The sequence below is a fragment of the Acinonyx jubatus genome, chromosome B4, assembly GCF_027475565.1.
Source record: "Acinonyx jubatus isolate Ajub_Pintada_27869175 chromosome B4, VMU_Ajub_asm_v1.0, whole genome shotgun sequence".
In the NCBI taxonomy this organism is placed as follows: Eukaryota; Metazoa; Chordata; class Mammalia; order Carnivora; family Felidae; genus Acinonyx; species Acinonyx jubatus.
The window spans coordinates 12835083-12854145 of NC_069387.1; the positions used below are offsets into that span (position 1 = coordinate 12835083).

Below are 19063 nucleotides of genomic sequence, written 5' to 3' on the forward strand. Positions count from 1 at the left end.
ACCTAGCCCCTCAGCTTTTGTGCCTCAGTTGCCTCCTCTCAGGAATGTGGCTAGGCGCGGGACCTATGTCTGAGAGCTGTTGTAAGGACCGAGTTGATAATAAGGAGGGTGTAAAGGTACTATGTTGGCTGTGGCGGCTAGACAATCACGTGACAGCAATGATACAGGGAGAGAAAGATTCCTACAAAGTGTGGAAAGGAGTCAGATTGCACATTTCTTAAGATCTGTGAGTCCAGTAACCTCAGGATACATTGCAATTCAATGCAACACACAGCAAAACAATGTCTTACATATGATCAGCGCCCTATTCGGTACCGCTGTTGACTCCTATCATGGCCATTATCCACATATGATGATGGGGTCACTATATCTGAGAATCCTGAAAATCTAGGGAGTAGCTGGCCCACATTGACTGGTCCTTAACCTCGCAGAACCCTTACTGATACCATTTATGACACAGTAAGACACTGTGTTAGATGTAATCTAGTCGCCAGCTACCTGCCTGCGTGCCCGACTTTCCCTGAGGCTGAACGTCAGCATCCGGCCATGTCTTAAACATTTTTGAATCACCTGGAACACCTCACACTGGCCAGGCACATGGCCAGGAAAAAATGAGTAGATTGATGAGTTGAAAAGAAATACGCGGTTCGGTGATCCATTAGGGCAAATCAGAGGGTAAGAGCTAAAGGTAATGCTAAATCACAGTAAATATAATCACTTATTTGCTTCAGAACCTTTTCAGGTTTGCAATTTCTGTTTTTATTTCATAAGCACGTGTGCACATGTCTTTATTGTAAGTGGCTTCAACACCTTTTTGGACACAGGTATAAATTATAAATAAATAAACAAAATGCCAAATAGGCCGTTTCATTGAAAGATGGTCTGGATTTTGCACATTCGGGAACCCTGGGACTTATTACCTTTGGAAAAGATACAAATTTGTCTTTCCTCATGCCAACCTGTGGCTGAAGGATGACTTATGAGCCAGGGTAGGTGAGAGTCTATAGGACAGGTAGGGGGTGAGACAGCCCAGGGCCAACTTCTGGAGCGGGGGATGGGGGGTGGGGGTGTCACTGTGTTCCAGAAGTGAGTCATTTGGCCATTTGGAGATGTTGGGGCCAAACCACATATCCAGACCAGAGAGCCAGAGCTCAGTGCTAACATCGTGGGCTCTTTACCCACATTGTCTGGGTTCACATTCTGGCTCCTCCCATGTAATCTTGGGACAGTTACTTAATTTTTCTGTGTCTGTTTTCTGGTCTGTAAAGGAGCCGATGGCCTAAATAATTCCTTCCTCAAGGTGTTTACGTAAAATTTAATTCTAATAAGTTCTCAGAAACCCTATCTGGAACAGTGCATGCTCTCAATCACATTGGGTATTATCATTCCCTTAAGAAGTACACCTTATATAAATGTGGATTGTGCTAGTGGCACAATGTTACAGAGAAGGTGTTGAAGAAACTCAGACCACCATGCATTTGATGAGCACACATGCAATGTTTACCATTCTGGAGTGCAGGAGATGTAGTCAGATAATTGAGGGAAATAAAATATTGTAACTGCCCTTCCTCAATGAGCTCCGCGAGTTTACATGTCATGATTGTTTTATAGAAATTACCATCTTTCAACATAGTTGACCGAAGCTCACGGTCAAGAGTTAACCATGGCCTCAGCCGGGAATTTTCCTTTACAAACAATGAATGGACAAAGGAGACATGCTCAGAGAGGTTAAGAATCAAGAGGAAACCTTTTTCTTTCTTTTTTTTTTTTTTAAGAAGTAAGGAGGGAAAAAAAATTTAAGAAATAAGGAAAATAACCTTGCGCTCCCCTGTTTCTGTGAGGACTTCTAGATCCGGGAATGTTTGACTAAGATCTGGGTCAAGATCTTACAGTGTTAATGTGTTTCCTACATTATTAGAGGTTCACACTAAGAGTTTACTTCTCACATACATAGCCAGACATACGCAAATGCTCACATGCTTGTAATTACAACCAAGCTCCAATATGGGATTACATACATGTCACTGAAAATAAACCTAAATCACACACCAAAGCACAGAAAGACAAAATATTGATAGGGATGATTCTAGAAACCCATAAACATCATGAGCAGGTCAAAAGCTAAGTTCTTAAAACTTACCAAGCTGCACATGTTTATAGCTTAAATGTGCTCTTTCACAGACCATTGCGTTCACAGAAAACTCACATCCCAGAGGAATTTCAATTGAAAAATAAGGCAGAATGTTCATCAGGCAACTGGATGCCTCCCATAAGATGCGTCGTATTTCAATATTAATTATGCCAGAGGCACAAAAATATCCAGTGGGTTTAATCTACGTGTCTTTTAAATATTCCCCCTCATCACCTTAAATATGGAGTCAGCTCCGTTTCCTGCCCTCAGGAATGGCAGAGGAAGAAGGCATGTGCAGATGGTTAGCTTACATGCTTCCAGTCCCCAAGTGACATCCCATCCTAGCCAGCTCTCTTTCATTGAGGTCCTAGGTCCATACTGTTGACCCTAAAAAGAAGTAGATGAAGGAGCAGAGGCTCCCAAAACATTTAATACATGGCCTCCACTGGTAAAAACCAACACCTGTGACCTAATGACAGAGAGTGGTATCAGCTCTATCGTCAGAGGATAACTAGGCCGGGATTTTCATGTACCCTGCAAAGCTGAAGTAGACACATTCCTAGTTCATTTGCACCACTTGCTTAATTTATTGCATGTGAATGGGGCAAGACTGTATTCATGTCCAGCCAGCAGACCTGTTTTTACTCCTTCCACCCTACCCCTGCTTTGGCCTCATCGACAGCTCCAAAAGCCTTCGCCAAGAACATTTTCTTTGTTAATTAAAGACTGGGGGGCTCAGCCAACGATTTCTTTTTTCCTTTCCCCGCACATGTTCACCCTCTTACATCTCGTGCCTCGGAGAGCTATGGCACTCTATCACAGGCGGTTTCCTAGGAGATGTGCTCACAGCTAGGACCCCACACTACGCATTTCCATTTTCCTCCCCACCTCCTCTCCTAATAAGCTTGAGCTAGTGGAACAAGGTGAAACTACATCAGCACTTTTAAAAATGACTCTACAAATTACTCCACTGATTTCATACTCATTCATGGGGGAAAAAAATGTAATTGCCGACTACGGGCTTTTTTTAGACAAGTCTCAGTGTAGAATCATACCTAGTATCCTAAGTATAGGATTTGTCACAGGCGCAGGGATTTTACAGGCTGCTCAGAGGACTAAGACTGAGGTTACTGAAATACCTTGACTTCCCAGTCCTAAGCTCCAGGGGTGGCTCTGGTAGTTTATTTGGTAGCATACATCTTGTGTCCACTGCAGGAGAACCAATATCTGATTGAAGGAACAGAACCTTCAATCTGTAGTGAGAATAGCCCACCCCTCCTTCCACCCCCAGGGTGCATTTCTTGGAAATGCTATAGGCTAATTTTTGGACGTGTTTAATTCATTTCTTTTCTCGTATGTTCCTTTCCTTCGCTAGAAAGGCAGAAGACCCTTGTGCTCCTCACTGAAGGAATGTTTCCACCCCAGGCCAAAGGCAGAAGTTCCTCAAACCAAGCTCACTGAAAAGCTGTTGTCGGGAATCCCAGTGGGGATCAGAGATGGGGTGGGACTTTGAGCAGTAGGAAGGAAAGGCTACGTAATGCATTTATGCTGTCTCTCAATGCACTAGGACTTGCCAGAAAATAAATCAATATGTAGCTAAACCAGGATATATTCATGTACTCTCATTAGAGAAGTCTAAAGATAGTATCTGGCTAGCATCTGGGTTGTGTCTATCAAGGGGACAGCTGAGGACAAAGGTTCTCCTTCCAGACCCCCTTTATTAAGGGGGTCTCTGCATTTGAGAATGGAGAGAAGAGGGAATCCAGTCTGGGAAGGGGTAAAGGTCAGGTGGTTCCATGCTCCATGAGCAATAGAGATCTTTACCCTACTCTCTGGCAGAGCCCCAGGAAGGAGACGTGATCCAAGGGAAAAATGTTAGCAAGGGCCTGCTGGGAATGCTGGACCTTGAGCACTCAGGGTCCAGACCATGGCAGAGATTTCTGGGCCCCACCCAAGGAAGGAAAGCAGAGCACTAGCCCACTTCTCCCATGCAGGCTTGACAGTGAGCAGTCAGTGGTGTCGTGATGGATGGGAATGGCAAGGTCTGTACCCATCTTCCAGGCACTGCGTGAGAAGAGTAATGAGATCGAGACTGAAATCCCCACCCATCCAGAGGGGTGAAGACTTAGGCTCAAATTAACTCCATTTAAGGAAAAGAGAAATAGATATTCTCTCACACCTGTTTGTAGATAGACTGAGATTCGCATGTGCTACAAAGATGCTAATGTTTGTATGCGTGTCCTTTTTTAAAAATGTTTATTTTTGAGAGAGAGAGAGAGAGAGAGAGAAAGAGTACAAGTGGGGGAGGAGCAGAGAGAGAGAGAGAGAGGGAGACACAGAATCCGAAGCAGGCTCCAGGCTCTGAGCTGTCAGCACAGAGCCCGACGCGGGGCTCGAACCCACGAACCGTGAGATCATGACCTGAGCCGAAGTCGGACGCTTAGCTGACTGAGCCACCCAGGTGCCCCTTGTATGTGTCTCCTGAAAGACTTTTCTGCTGAAGCCAGAAGACAGGGATGGTATGGACCACATGTGAGCGTTGGTCCTCACCTTCTGCACTCATGGCAGACATTCTTAATCCAATCATCATACTTTTCATTGTAAATTAAGTACACACACACACACACACACACACACACACACACACACTCAATAAAATTAACCTTACACACACACAGATGGAGTCACAGGAACTTCAACACAGGGCTTCAGGCAGCCACAGCACCCACTCGGAACTGATCCGGAACAGGAATCCTATTTGCCTTTCCTTCCACAGGGTGAGGCCACGTCAGCGTGTAGAAGGTAGTCATTCATAAAGGTGGTTACCAGCGTTGGTCATCTGAGAGGAGTGGAGGGTCATTAGACGTGAAAACAGAGTTTGGGGGGCATGACTTCACGTTCGAGTTTCTCTCCTCTTCCACTAGCTCCGTGTCATAGGGAAGTACATTCCCAGGCTTGTTTGCTTTCCCAGTGGGAAGTGGTGAGGAAAGGCTGGAGGAAGACACCTTTCTCTCTGCTTCCTGTAGTGCTGCCTCCCCTGGGGGCTGTCGCTTCCTCCAGGAGCTCAGCCCCTGCCAGGAAGCCCCTGCTGTGAGGCTGACTCCTGACAGATGGCAGGTAACCCCCACTCCCTCCTGTGTCCCTACAGCCTTCTGGGGGATAGTGAGTTCCTGCTGTCACTTCACCAACCCCCCTGCTGGGTCTCTTAGCTCTCCCAGCACCTGGGTCACCGATTCCCTGTCTGAAATGATCTGTGTTTGAAATTCTTGACTGGAGCCTGACTGAAACAGGAAATGACCCCAGATAGGCGGGGCAGACACGTTCTCTCTTGACTTCAAGCACTAGGGTACGCATGTCAAGAGCTTCTATCAGCTCTGTAAGAAGTGCAGGGCGGTGAAGAAGGAGGGCCTCTGAGAAAGAGAGGGGCAAAGAGTGGACCGCAGGAGGGCCGGAAGCTGGAGCTGGAAAAATCACCCCTCCTAATAGAGATCACCATTGCAATTCTGTCTGCCTCCCTTTGCCGTCACTGAAGCTTCAGAAAGTCAGATGCGACGATGCCAGCTGGGTCTCAGCTGTACCGCGAGGCTTGATTTCACTTCAGGAATGTGTGCACCTCTTTCGAGGGCAGCCTACTCCCAGGCTTCGAGTGCTGGCTTAACTTATTTTTACTGTAATTTTACTTACTTAAATGTGTACAGCCAGAAAAAAAAATCCATTTGTGCTCAAGTTCTTACATAACTATTAAATCAAATTTGTAAACTAAATGTATACATATGTGAAAAATCAAAATGAACACAACTGATTTCACCTGATGTGTGTGTGTGTGTGTGTGTGTGTGTGTGTGTGTGTGTAATCTGATGATATGTATGTATGTGTATATATAGACACATACGTCTTCTTTTTTTTTTTACTGACACTAAACTGAATACGTTTCTGACTCCCATACAGTAGGTTCTTTTGAGTGTGGCATGCCTGTATTACCACGTGCTGGATAAGGAGTCAACTCTCGTATCGTTTTCTTCCGGCTCAAACCTCTGCACAAACGTTAATAATCCAAGGTGATGCCCTTGGCCTACATTTGTCAGAACCACATCATTTATTACAAAGTAAATCTCTGCTCTTCCCTCATTAGCCTGAAAGAAATATGGTGGACAGTACAATCATGGGCCAGTGCCCAGCTGTGAGGTGGTCATCAGATGCTGCATGCTTCTCTCCTACCCTTTGTGTTTTGAAGATTATTGTGTTAAAACCACAAAATAAAAATTCTTATAAAGGCCCCTGAGAAACAGTACTAGGAATATTGTCCCTGAGGCCAGCCTAGTAGTGGTAGCAATAATCATGAATGATCCCACGGAAGAAAGGCCACAAGGGAAGGGAAGGGAAGCTCGAGGAATTAGCTGCCGTCCCTTTCCACGTGGAGATTCTCCTTTGTGTGACAGCCTTAAAAGATGTGGGCTTGGTTTTAGTAATAGTCTAAGAGGCTTTCTTAGGGTTTTATGAAGTTTGCATGAGGAAAATAAAATCAGGTGATCCCTGATCTGGCCATATTGATGGATGCCATCCATTAATTAATTAATACATCAATTAATGACACATATTGATGTCATGAGCATCTCGATAATGCAGTGAGCATCAGGGAAGACGCTGAGACATTGGAATGATACTGAAAGTATGTGTTTGTGGCACCTGGGTGGCCTAGTCGGTTAAACGTCAGACTCTCGGTCTCAGCTCAGGACATGATGTCATGGTTGTGAGATCAAGTTCTGTATTGGCCTCTGTGCTTACAGCACGGAGCCGGCTTGGGATTCTCTCTTCCCCGGCCCCTCTCTCTCTCTCTCTCTCTCTCTCTCTCTGCCCCTCCTCCACTTGTGTGCCCTCTCTCAAAATAAACTCTTCCCCCGCCCCTCTCTCTCTCTCTCTCTCTCTCTGCCCCTCCTCCACTTGTGTGCCCTCTCTCAAAATAAACTGAAAAAAAAAAGTAAGTACACGTCTGAGTGGAATGATAGTGAATAGAGGTTTTGGAAGGAAGTGACCAAATTCACTCTTACTTTCATTCTCAGGATGCGATACAAGTGTAATAAATGCTCTGTCTGTAGACAGGACACTCACACTGCTCATTTTCTGGCATCCTTAATTGTGCACAGATACATATACCACAGAACACAGAATTGTAGCACAGGGAAGTAAGACAAGTTTTAATAGTCATGGTCCCTGGAGAGCAATTTGGTCAATGTCAGGAGGCTCACACCTCACAGTCCAGCTGTCCCCCTCCCAGGTGGAGACTCTGGGGAAACACGTCTAAGAGGAGACACGTATAAGAATGGACACGGCAATATTGTTTGTAATGATTGAAGAGAGAGAGAGAGAGAGAGAGAGAGAGAGATGTTTACCCACAAGAGGACAGATATATGACTGACAGTATATTAATGCTCTGTTGTGCTCAAGCAATTCCCCTGGGAGGAAAATGCATGAACTATAACTATGTACATTCATGCTGGTGATGCTCCCCCCTCCCCCACCCCCACACAAACTGATGAGTGAAAAGAACTAGTTGCAGAAGATTCATACACTTAGAACACAAACACACAGGCACAAAATATTTGTAATAAAAATATAAAGAAGAGTATGAGATGATAAATTCAGGATAGATACTACCTCTGGGAGGGAAGTGGGGGGTGTGATTGTGGAAAGTACACAGGGGCTTCAACTCCATCAGCAGTTTTATTTCTTACACTGATGTGTATATATATATATGTATATACACATATACACATATACATATATATACACACATATACATATATGTATATATACACACACGCACATATATACATATATATACACACAAGCATAACATATATACATATATATACACACACAAACACATATAACATATATACATATATACACACACATGCATACACACACACACACACATATACACACATATATACACACACACACAGATATATATATCGGTCTGTATTCTTTATGTGTTTTTGTGTACGTGAAATAAGTCATGATAAAGAAAACATCTTAATGAATCAGTCATCTCACATAAAACACAACTGTGCTTGGAAAAAACTTTAATGGAAACTTTGAAGCTTCCATAGACTCCTAGACATGCCTGGAACAAAGCTTGTAAACCTGAGCTCAAGCCTTGCCTGATGACCTCATTGGCTTTCTCCATCAAAAAGGCTTATTTACCCTCTTGTTATTCTATCAAGGCTCTCTATGTGAAAACATTAGTCTGGAAAGTAAAAGAAACTTTGCGGCAATCTGGATAAGTGTTTTTCTTGAAGCAAATGTGCCCATGTTAAAGGAGGTGCTGTTATTGTTCTTGGCGGTTCATTTGTTTGATAGAGAAAAGGCTCCCAGGAGCAGAGCGAAGGAACATGTATATTTTCATCTGACAGAACTTACCACCCTTTGGGAGCCTTGGGGTTCAGGTCTGAAAGCTATAGCAAAGTCTAAGCTGAATCTAAAACCAAGTTGGAAAAAAAAAACTCCCCTGGGGTTCTTGAAAGAGTTTCCATACATCACACTCATGTCATAAGGGAGCATATGACAACTGTTCCAACACTGTGGGACATGGGTCTTGCATAGAGTCTTTGGGCCTTCTCCATGGCTCCTTGTCTACCTCTGCATCCAAGTGGAACCTAAAACCTACTGCCATCTGGCCCATCCTTCATTCCTCTTCCAGGGGAACTTTGGCATCTGTATATCATAATCAGAATACCAAAACCACAAGATAAATTTGGGAGGCATTTGGTGTAGTAAAAGGAGGGAGTGTGAGATATTTGGCCAAACAAGGGTTCAGACCCTGCCTTTATCCCCTTTGTGGCCACGGAACTTCCTTGGGAAAGTTACCTGACTTTTTTTGACCCCCAGTTTTCTCAGCATTACAATGGAGATGAAAACACCTAATTCGTGCACTAATCACAGTGGCTGGAACTCAGCAGATGACATCATCGTCCCCATCATTCTGAAGCCCAGCCAACACCAGCATCTACACACAACTCCTGCTACAGGTGAGCCCTGGTGCTCTGGCTGAGGTGAAGGCCACTTGATCCTATGCAACCGGAACCCACACATCTGTAGATGAATATTAGCCTTCTATGGCACGGCACACACAGGACATGAGGCCAATATTTAATGAATGAAATGTTAACTCTGCATTAAGCCAAACTTGCCATTTACATGGGACAAGCCTAAGGGCTTAATCCTTAGATGATGGTTTTGCCTTTTGAACAGTCATCCAGTGAACGCTGTGTGAACGATCTGTTGTAGCAGGTGCAATGTGTGCACAGGAGGTAATGGACGTGGCAGTGGAGACACAGGAAAAAGAGACATGAGTCTGCCCCTCAGGTTAGGGAAGGATTCATGGAAGAAGAGACACTTGAATCAGCTCTTAGAGACTATGGAATTCCCAGGCAGAGAAGGAGGAGAGCAGAATCCAGACGCAATACGCAGGACATCCAAAGGCACAGAGGCCAGGCAAGCCATGGGTTGTTGATGAAGCATCAGTAATGCTAGAGCATAACATCCCAGAAGGTGGTGGTAGCAGCAGAGATGGAATTGGGAGGCAGGGACCAATCAAGAAGGACTTGAGAGTCATACTAAGGGTAGAACTTTCTTCTCTGGCAATGGGAGCGACTAGGGGAGAATTCTGCAAAGCGAAATTACATGACTAGGTTTGTGTTTTGGAACAGGGGCTCTATCAGCCATGAGTTGATGGATTGGAGGGGGTGAGTCTTGCTGGGAGACCAGAGGCCCAGACAGGAGATTATGGGAAGAATCCAGTCCGAAGATGGCCACTTGCACCAACACTGTGATCATGCAGATGAAGGGGAAGGGGAAGGGGAAGGCACAAGATAGGGTGAAGAGAGGAAATAACATGACATGGAAGCTGAAGACATATGAAGAGTCAGGGACAAGGGGAGGGGTGTAGAGACCCAGGTGTCTGGCATGGGCCTGGAGAGAGGGGTCTGTCACTCAGTGAGTTAATGGATCCAGAAAGAGGAGTAGTTTCTGGGGCATAACAAGGAGTCCAGGCTTAGAGTAAGTTAAATACGTCTCTGGGATATATCCCAGAGGGATATATCTCCTCTTATAACAGGGGCTGTTGAACACAACAACAAAAGCCAACAGGGACTCGGGTGTGTAGCCATGAAACTTGAGAGAGGTGTAGGCCAGGGGTGGAGAGTCTGGAGGCCTCACATAACAGTGGTCAGCAAGGCCAAGAACTTGGACCTTGTTATCCGAGGAGAGTGGAAGGAAATGCTCCCTCAGCTCACAATACCTTTACACAGAGTGCCTTGGTATCTGCAGCAACTAGTTCAGAAAATTCCTACGGGAATGCAACTAAAGGAGAAAAAGCTCTGAAACAATACGTGCAATGGAAGAGAGAGAGAGATTGAGAAACACTCAAGACCAGTGTTAAATCGACTGGGAAGAAAGTGTGGAAAACAACCAAGTTAACTGCTCAGAACTGCTCCGTTCCCCTGTATCCACATGTGCCCTCTGACCTGACCCTGTGTCTCTCCTGCACAATGGAAGCACTGAGCTAATTCATTCTTTGTGTGTGATCATCAGCTTTCACTGCAGAGGTCAAAGTGCTCGGGGTATTCATCTGACCAAATATGCTTGTACCAGAGGTCCCAGGCTGTGCCAAAATCCCAACTACAAAATAGCACTGGGGAGAGACTACATGGTCAAAATAAGTTATTAGGAGAGTGATAGCAATTTACCAGTATTAGACAAATCCCAGCTTTATGGCTTCTTTGGTTGTACCAATAAATCAGGTAGAGCTGGCCTATCTAACATGGCAGTCAACTAACCATGTGTTTCTACTGAGCACTTGAAATGTGGCCAGTCTGAATTGAGACATGCTGTAAGGGCAACATGCACACCAGACTTTGAAGACAGTCTGAAAAAAAAAGAACATAGAATATCTCACTCATATTTTTTATATTGATTACATGAGGAGATGATAATAATGGATACATTGGCTACATAAAATCTATTATTAAAATTACATATGCCAGTGTCTTTTAACTTTTTCAATGTGGCTACTAGAAAAAGTAAAATTATACCTGTGGCTCCCATTGTGATTTGAATTCTATTTCGACTGGCCAACACTGAGTTCTAGAACCTAAATAATCTTTACTCCTTAGCATATACTAGGCATGTCGTAGGCACATACTAGGCTTCATTGTTTTACTTATTCCCCAAATTGAAAACAAAGCAATTTAGAGTAAATGTTCATCTCTTTCCAATCTACCAATGAGAAACCTGCCCAAGAGCTATGTCTGAGAAGTATTCATGCTTTACTCAACCTATAAAGACTTGCTTTATAGGTTGTAGGGTAATGTCTAAATCCTGTGCTGTTCCTATCACATACACTGATATTGGAATCAACTTCAGAAGCATCGATTTTGGAAGTGAATGACAGCTACACAAACATGCACACACACACACACACACTCCATGTGTGAGTGTGCACATGCAAGTGCACTAAATACGAATCTTTCACCAAAAATTTGTAGAGACTACAGAATAGTAGAAAGTACTCGGGGTTATTTTAGTTCTCAAAGTTAATTGTCAGAGTAAGGACTTTGGTCTTTATATAATTTCATAGTTTCCTATAGTTTCCTAAACTGGCTTCCCTAGTGTTAAGTACAGTGTTTTACTTTGAAATCTGAGGACAAATGACTACACTTCGGTTTCCCATTTAGGAAATATGTCCGAGTTCACGCTCTTTGTTTAAGATAAAGTAGACCTTCCAAGACTAAATAGGATCCTCCTTCAGGCATTTTTATCCCTCTGAAGACTCTCAGTTATTACCATTAAGGTAATTCCCTCTGAATATCAATGCGGAGTTAATTTACCCAATTGCTATCATCTTCTTGTATTAAAAGCATCACTTTTAGTGAAAAGGAATGTGGCCTTTGGAAAAATCATTTTCTCCTGCTTGTAGCTCCTAGAGTGTGCACTCCCGCCTTGTTTTCAAGAGAAAGTGATTGGGTTGCTTTGTCTTATTTGTGGACCCTTCAACACTTTTCCTTTTGTTTGCTCAATGGTGACCGAAGGAAGCATTTATTGCCTGACACTCGATATGAGCAGTTAATAAATCCCCACTGGATGAAAAAGTAAATGAGATAGAAGAACGGCTGTGATGACTTTTCCCTTCCCAACAGCTTGGCTGCTCAGAGTTCTCTTCCTCCCCTGCTTGGGATGGAGGAAACAGATCTGACCAGAGCATGAAGGGAATTACCATGAATTAATCAACTCCTCAATTTTTTTAGCCATCGGAAATCTTCAAAAATCCTCACGTCCTTCCCTCCCCTCCCTCAGTCATGTTATGCTTCACTCACCACACTCCTATCCCTTTTTAATTATACAACATGAGGTCGGTGGCTTAGGGACTCTCATCCATCTTCTTTTTACTAACTGAGTATCTCCCCCTGTAAGTACAGCTTGGCTTCGCAGCCCCTGGGAGTGGCCACCTGGGGTCCCTTTGATGAAGCCAGTGGCCCATGTATCTTCTCACTCCACAGGGCCATCCAGATGGCTTTCAACATGACTTCATAAAATCTTCTAGGTCAACAGGATTTTTTCTTGACACATGACAGAAAGGGCTTTGAACCAACCATGGCTTTGAAAGCCCAACAGTGGCCAGGCTGGCACTTGTGGTCTGTTCCCGGTTCTTTTATCTATCTGCTGGGGTGTGGAACAAGCCTTGCATCCTGAATTTACCCAGGCCTAGTCTTAGAGGCCCAAACTTTCATTGTTGGACAATGTATGAGCTGTTCCATCTGGAGAAGCCAAGAAGAGGCACCCTGGTGCCTGTGCCTTTTCCAGGTCCTCTTCTCCCAGGTAGATTATAACTATGATAGTGAAGATCACATGAGATGATGTATATTCAACTTTGCAAGACCCAAAGCACCAAAGGAAGATTGTTCTTTTACTAAGATGTCAGTTAAGAGATGGCCAAACCAAGGACCAAAAGAGAAAAGTAATTTTCTTAAGGTCCTGGAGAGGAAATCTTTGGCTTAGGCTGAGTCTACAATCCTTTCTTCTAAACCTTCTACCTACCATAATTATTTGTCATGAAAGGCTTTATTATAATGAGAGCTGATTCATGCTACAGAGGCATCTGTTTTATTCTGAGCTGAGTCTGCACCTGGACAGGTGAGGACCCAACTTCACAGGGGTCTTGCAGGAGGAGGAGCTCTCTCTCTGTGTCTCAGCTGACAGCATCATCTTGAAGATAGGTGGCCTGCCTTCCCTACTTGGACTCATGACTATGACAATTCATTCCAAACATTTGTCATTCAACTTATATTTCTGCATATATCCATTTACATATTTGCCCATACATTCATACTGGTAATAGCTAACTTTTATCGTGGTGTGACAAGACCTCACAGGCATTAACACACTTACTTCTTGCAACAACACTTAATAGAGATCCTATTATTGTATGCCATTTTACACATGAAGAAACTGAGGCCCAGAAAAGTTATACCCTAGGAAGTGACAGAGCTAGGGTTTGAACCTGGGCAGTCTGTAGTCTGATTCAAACAAGGCTATGGTGCCTCGCACATCTCCTTTGCCAGACTCACCAAACAAATGGTCCTATAGTCCCTACCTTCCTTGGCACAGTTCACAGATGCCTTGCAAGGGGTTGTCTGAAAATGAATCAAGTTGTTTCCTGTTTGTATGCAACTGAGGTCAGTGGTTCAATAAATGCATTACAGTAGCGCTTTGTAAAGTAATCTGATGCGTGTCTCATAAACCTATTTCTGGTTATTGGCTTTATGGTAAAAATTCATGGCGCCATAAAAACATGGGATGTCTTAAAGGCTTCTGGCTTCTGAAGTTGGATCATCCTTAGCCGTCTCAGAGGTCTCCAGATTAGAAACCATATCAACCTTCCTCAGGAAAACATTTTGATGTCAAGAAACGGTGCATTGAATTTAATCTAAACCTGTCATGCACCAGCTCCTGAAGGTTTCCTCTTATTTAAGCCTCCATTAAGATAAAGGATAGCCTGTCATTAGCCCGTGAATAATCTTGTGGATATTTAATGTGTTTGAAAGTAATTGTCAAGCCCTCCTTAGTCTTCCCTGCTCAGGTGCTACCATTCTGGAGGCCTTAATGATTTCTAGTTCACAGAGCTCTGTGAAAGGGAGAGTCCAATATTTTATCAGAATCCACGTATCAAGTAGATAGAACACAGTGGATCATTTCAGGCAGTACTCTCCATGGAGTCCTGGCAAAATTTCAAGCAGATTTGGCATAATTCTAAGCGACTTTAAGGGTTTCAGGTACTGTCTGATAATTGGCTTAAGGAACGAGAGAACCAATGATTATACTCTTTTGATTCTTTCTTTTGCTATCTATATTGTCTGTAATTTTAGAATTTTTACATCTTACATCTATATCGAACGTGCTTCCAAAATTGCAGTAGGGTGAAGAAGGATAAATCTTGAACTGATTGTAGCTACGTGTGGCACTTACTGTGAGTACACGAGAGCTGGGCTCACAGGACACTATTCTGATGTTCATGCCAAATGCTCATTCTTTATTCTCTCGGCTTTCATTTCCCTGGAAATGTCCCTTTCATGAAAAAAGAATGATCCTGGGGTGCCTGGGTGGCTCAGTTGATTAAGCATCCAACTTTGGCTCCAGTCATGATTTCACGTTTCATGGGTTCGAGCCCCACATAGGGCTCTGTGCTCACGGCTCAGAGCCTAGCAGCTGCTTCAGATTCTGTGTCTCCTTCGCTCTCTGCCCCTCCTCTGCTCATGCACAGTCTCTGTCTCTCTCTCTCTCTCTCTCTTTCAAAAATAAACATTAAAAAAAATTTTTTTTAAAGGGATGATCCTTTTAGAAAGACTTCCTTTAGAAAAACTACTTTATGCCACAAATCTGAAGTCATTCCTTCAAAAAAGGTCACTGACATGCAATTAATGACACAATGTCTTTGCAGCAGAAATAAGGGAAGTTTGGACAGATAAAAAGCATCTTCTCAGGGGGCACCTGGGTGGCTCAGTCAGTTGGGCATTCAACTTTGCCAAGATCAGGTCATAATCTCGCGGTTCGTGAGTTCAAGCCCCGCATCTGGCTCTGTGCTGACAGCTCAGAGCCTGGAGCCTGCTTTGGATTCTGTCTCCCTCTCTCTCTGCCCCTCCCCCATTCATGCTCGCTCTGTCTCTCCCTCTCTCTCTCTCTCAAAAATAAAAATAAACAGTAAAAAAAATTTTTTTTAACAATTTAAAGAAAAGCATCTTCTCTGGAGAGTTAGCTAATCGTAAATGGAGAGCAGATATTAAAGACAATAGTATCACAATATACTAAAAAGCCTAGTCAGCATACACAATGGTTACTGAGTTGTCAAGTTAAACTTGGTAAATTTAACACTGCAGCCTTTCTAGAGAGGTTACTTTAGGTCCACTCCCTATTTCCTGTGTAAGCATTTGATTAAAAAACAAGATCCTAGCATTTACAACAACATGGATGGACTTAGAGGACATTATGCTAAGTGAAAAGAAGTCAGAAAGAGAAACACAAATCCTGCATGATCTCATTTACACGCAGAGTCTAAAAAGTTAAAAACGAACCAAAAAACCACACTCCTAATGAAAGGGATCACGTTTATGGTTGCCAGAGGCGAGGATGGGGGCGAGGGTGAGGGAACCGGAGACAGGTGGTCAAAAGGTGCAAACTTCGGGCTGTAACATCAGGTGGTCCTACGACGGAAGGTATGCGTGGTGACCGCAGCTAACTCTCCCATGTGGTTTCTTTGAAAGCTGCTAAGAGCGTAAATCCTAAAAGTTCTCACCACAAGGAAAGAGACTTTTTTTTTTTTTTTTTTGGTAACTACAGGAGGAGATGGATGTTAAATAAACTCATGTGCGTTGTATACCTTAACCTGGTACAGTGCTTCATGTCAATCATATCTCAAGAAAACGGAAAGATAAAAAGATGGACGTCCAACCGAGACAGCTTCCCCACCCCCCCCACCCCCGCCTCCTCCCTCTCTTCTTGCAGTGTGGTGGAGAAGGATAAATTCGTACCTGATGCTGCGGCTGACCCAGAACCTACTCCGTGCAAAGTACAGACTCGTCTTGACTGCACATGGCCCAAGCTGGGCGCTCACTGCCGATGCCCCGGCAGGCACTGGCAAGCAGGATTCGCGAGGGGCCGAAAATGAGGGCAATGGTTTTGGCGGCCTCGTGCACTTGGAGGCAATGCACGGAGGATTAAAGAGAATCATGAAGGTTGGAGGATTAAAACTCGAATCAGAAAAGGACACGTTTTAAAACGTGCACAAAGAATGATTAATTATCAAATTCTTTCCTTTACCCTCCTAGGAGAAATGACTCAATCAGCGACTCTCTCTCTCTCTTTTTTTTTCTTTTTCTTTCCCCCTGCCTCTGCAAACATCATTTGTTATGGTTAGAATCCTGAGGACTGTGTCACGGCCTGCCAGGAGGCCAGTCAGAAGTATATCCATCAGCCTAGAGCCTCTCTACATTGCATTATATATAAAAGAAACAATGAGTAGTGTGCCCAAGCGAATCCAGCCGAGAGCCAAAAGCTACGCTCAGCCCGTGTATCACTGACAACACATAGCCTGGGCCACGCGGAGGCCAGCTGCTGTCCTGTCTGTTTCTAGGTACGTCAAGTGTGGCCACCACCCAGGAGACGGCGTGTGCCCAGGTGCCCCCTCTGCAACTGCCTTAATTTTCACACTCGTGAACATTTTTCCACCCCTTTTTGCCACTTCCAGTTAATCTCATGCATATTTATGTACCAATTATGCAAATCCCCAGATAAAAATGCATTAAGCACCCATGATTTAGACTGGTTAAGTCTATTACATGGCATAATGAAATTACTGCATGATGTCCAATTTACCTCAACACTTGCTTTAAACTGTCAGTAAGTTATTAAGTCCCCACAACACAGCAAAATTTAGCTCTGGGAGGCTTTCTCTGTCCAGCCCATCATGATACCCTGAAATCAGAAACTTCAAGCTGAAGCCTTACGAAAGGGGGAGAATATTCCAGAATAGGCTTAATGAGGCATAACGTGGGATAAGGTTTAAAAATGACAACACATTGCCACTGATATAAGTCTTTGGGTAAATTTTTGAGAAACATTGGGTAACTTCAACAACACAGGACATAGCAATTTAGAAACTAAAGCCGAGTCTCACCGAGGGATCTCATTTCACAGTCAGGTCTTGTTTCCTAAGTATGATGATTCTGTAGGTGACCAAATTCAAGTGTAACTTGAATCTTCAATATGGAAATATAAATTTCCAGCGTCAGAAATAAGGAGATTAAAGAAGAATTCACAGAAACACACACACACACACACACACACACACACACACACACACACAGAGCTTGAAGTCTAAAAATTAAAGGGTTTGAATGAGACTCAGTTTGCTATGGAGAGATTTTATGTTTGAAGTTTGGTGGGACCCAAACCCCCATAGTTTCATTGTTCATTAGGTGACGTGATGGTTAAGGAACAAACTGTGATGTGAATTAAATGATAAATATAATATACGAGCAGTCTGACCCCTGATATCTATTTTTCCCCTATCACAGCATGCCATTTTCATGGGCCCACAGTGTGATTTATACAGTGTCTGGGTCCTGATTCATTTGCTAGGGAACTGCCTTCCAAGTCTAGCAGAGTTGTACTCACCTAAGGTTATGAGCTCAGATCCACTGATCTGATGGGAGCATGAAACTGCACGATACCAGGACAGGAGGTCGGAGGCCGCAATTTCAAAAGCTAGCCAAATAAACAGATTATCACGCCATCCCCTAAGGCATCCATACCCTACCCTGTCAATAAAGGGCGCCATTTGCCATTCCCTTTGCAGCGGTAGAACATAAATGAACTGGTACCTGCCGTTTCCACAGCCCCTTGGATTGAGTCATGCTGCCTGCACCCATCACGACTCGGCTACACGCTCAGGGAGTGCAAACAGGTCACTGAGGGGATCTCACCAGAGATCAGCCAGCCAGCCAGCCAGCCGGAGGGCTGGAATTAGAACCTCTGGTAACAAACTCTCTTGGGGTGATCCTTCTAATGAGTGACTATCAGACAACTGGGAGATCACGAATTCTCCCCAAGGATGGGATGCTTTCATGCTTAAGACCCTAGTTTTAACATTCTCTTATGACATCGTGGTCGTGCTCATTAACTAGCAGGAAAAAAAAACTGCTCAACAAAAGAGTCTATTTGTGTTGGAACCACTGAACGGAGCATCAAAGAGATGAGGTAAATCAAAGCCTTACTCTATTGGCTGTAACCATTCTGTGTGGCTATATAGCCAATTTCCCCCTGATATTTTTGGAAATTTCTGAATAAAGAAAGTACTATTTTTAGCGTTATTTAGAACTTTTGGCCCACCCATGTAGAGTTCTCTGTGGATGCAGCAAATACCACACAGACTCCCCATCATCTGAGCTTTTAATGGAAAGCCCCAGCTCCAAGGCATCTCGAGTGAAAAAGCAAACTCCAGCCAAGGAGAACAAGTTCCCAGAGCCTCCAGGAGATTGTAAGCAGCTCCCTGGGTGCACCCTTAAATGTTACAGGACCAAGTTCTGACCAAGATGTCAGGCGAGTCCGGTGCTCTGGGCTCTTTTCTGCAGGTCTGGGAGCTCTCCGAGAACACACTGGCTTCCAGAATGCATTAACCTACTTTCCACAGAGGATTCCCTGACCCTCTTGCTCTGAAGAAGAGGAGGAGGAAAGAGGGTATTTCCAGTAAGAGCTGGGCACGCTCTGCTTTAAACGTGTTACTCCTCCTGCTACACACAGCAATGCCGCCAGAGAAATTGGTACTTCCTGCAACGAACAGCTCCCGGGGCTGCACAGCCTCCAAGAAGAGTGATTGGA

General features: G+C 44.0%; 1 protein-coding gene across 2 annotated transcripts in view; it reads right to left on the reverse strand.

Moving 5' to 3' along the window:
* FRMD4A (FERM domain containing 4A) overlaps positions 1–19063 on the reverse strand; it is a 606423-nt gene that overhangs the window by 430849 nt on the left and 156511 nt on the right. The window lies entirely within an intron of this gene.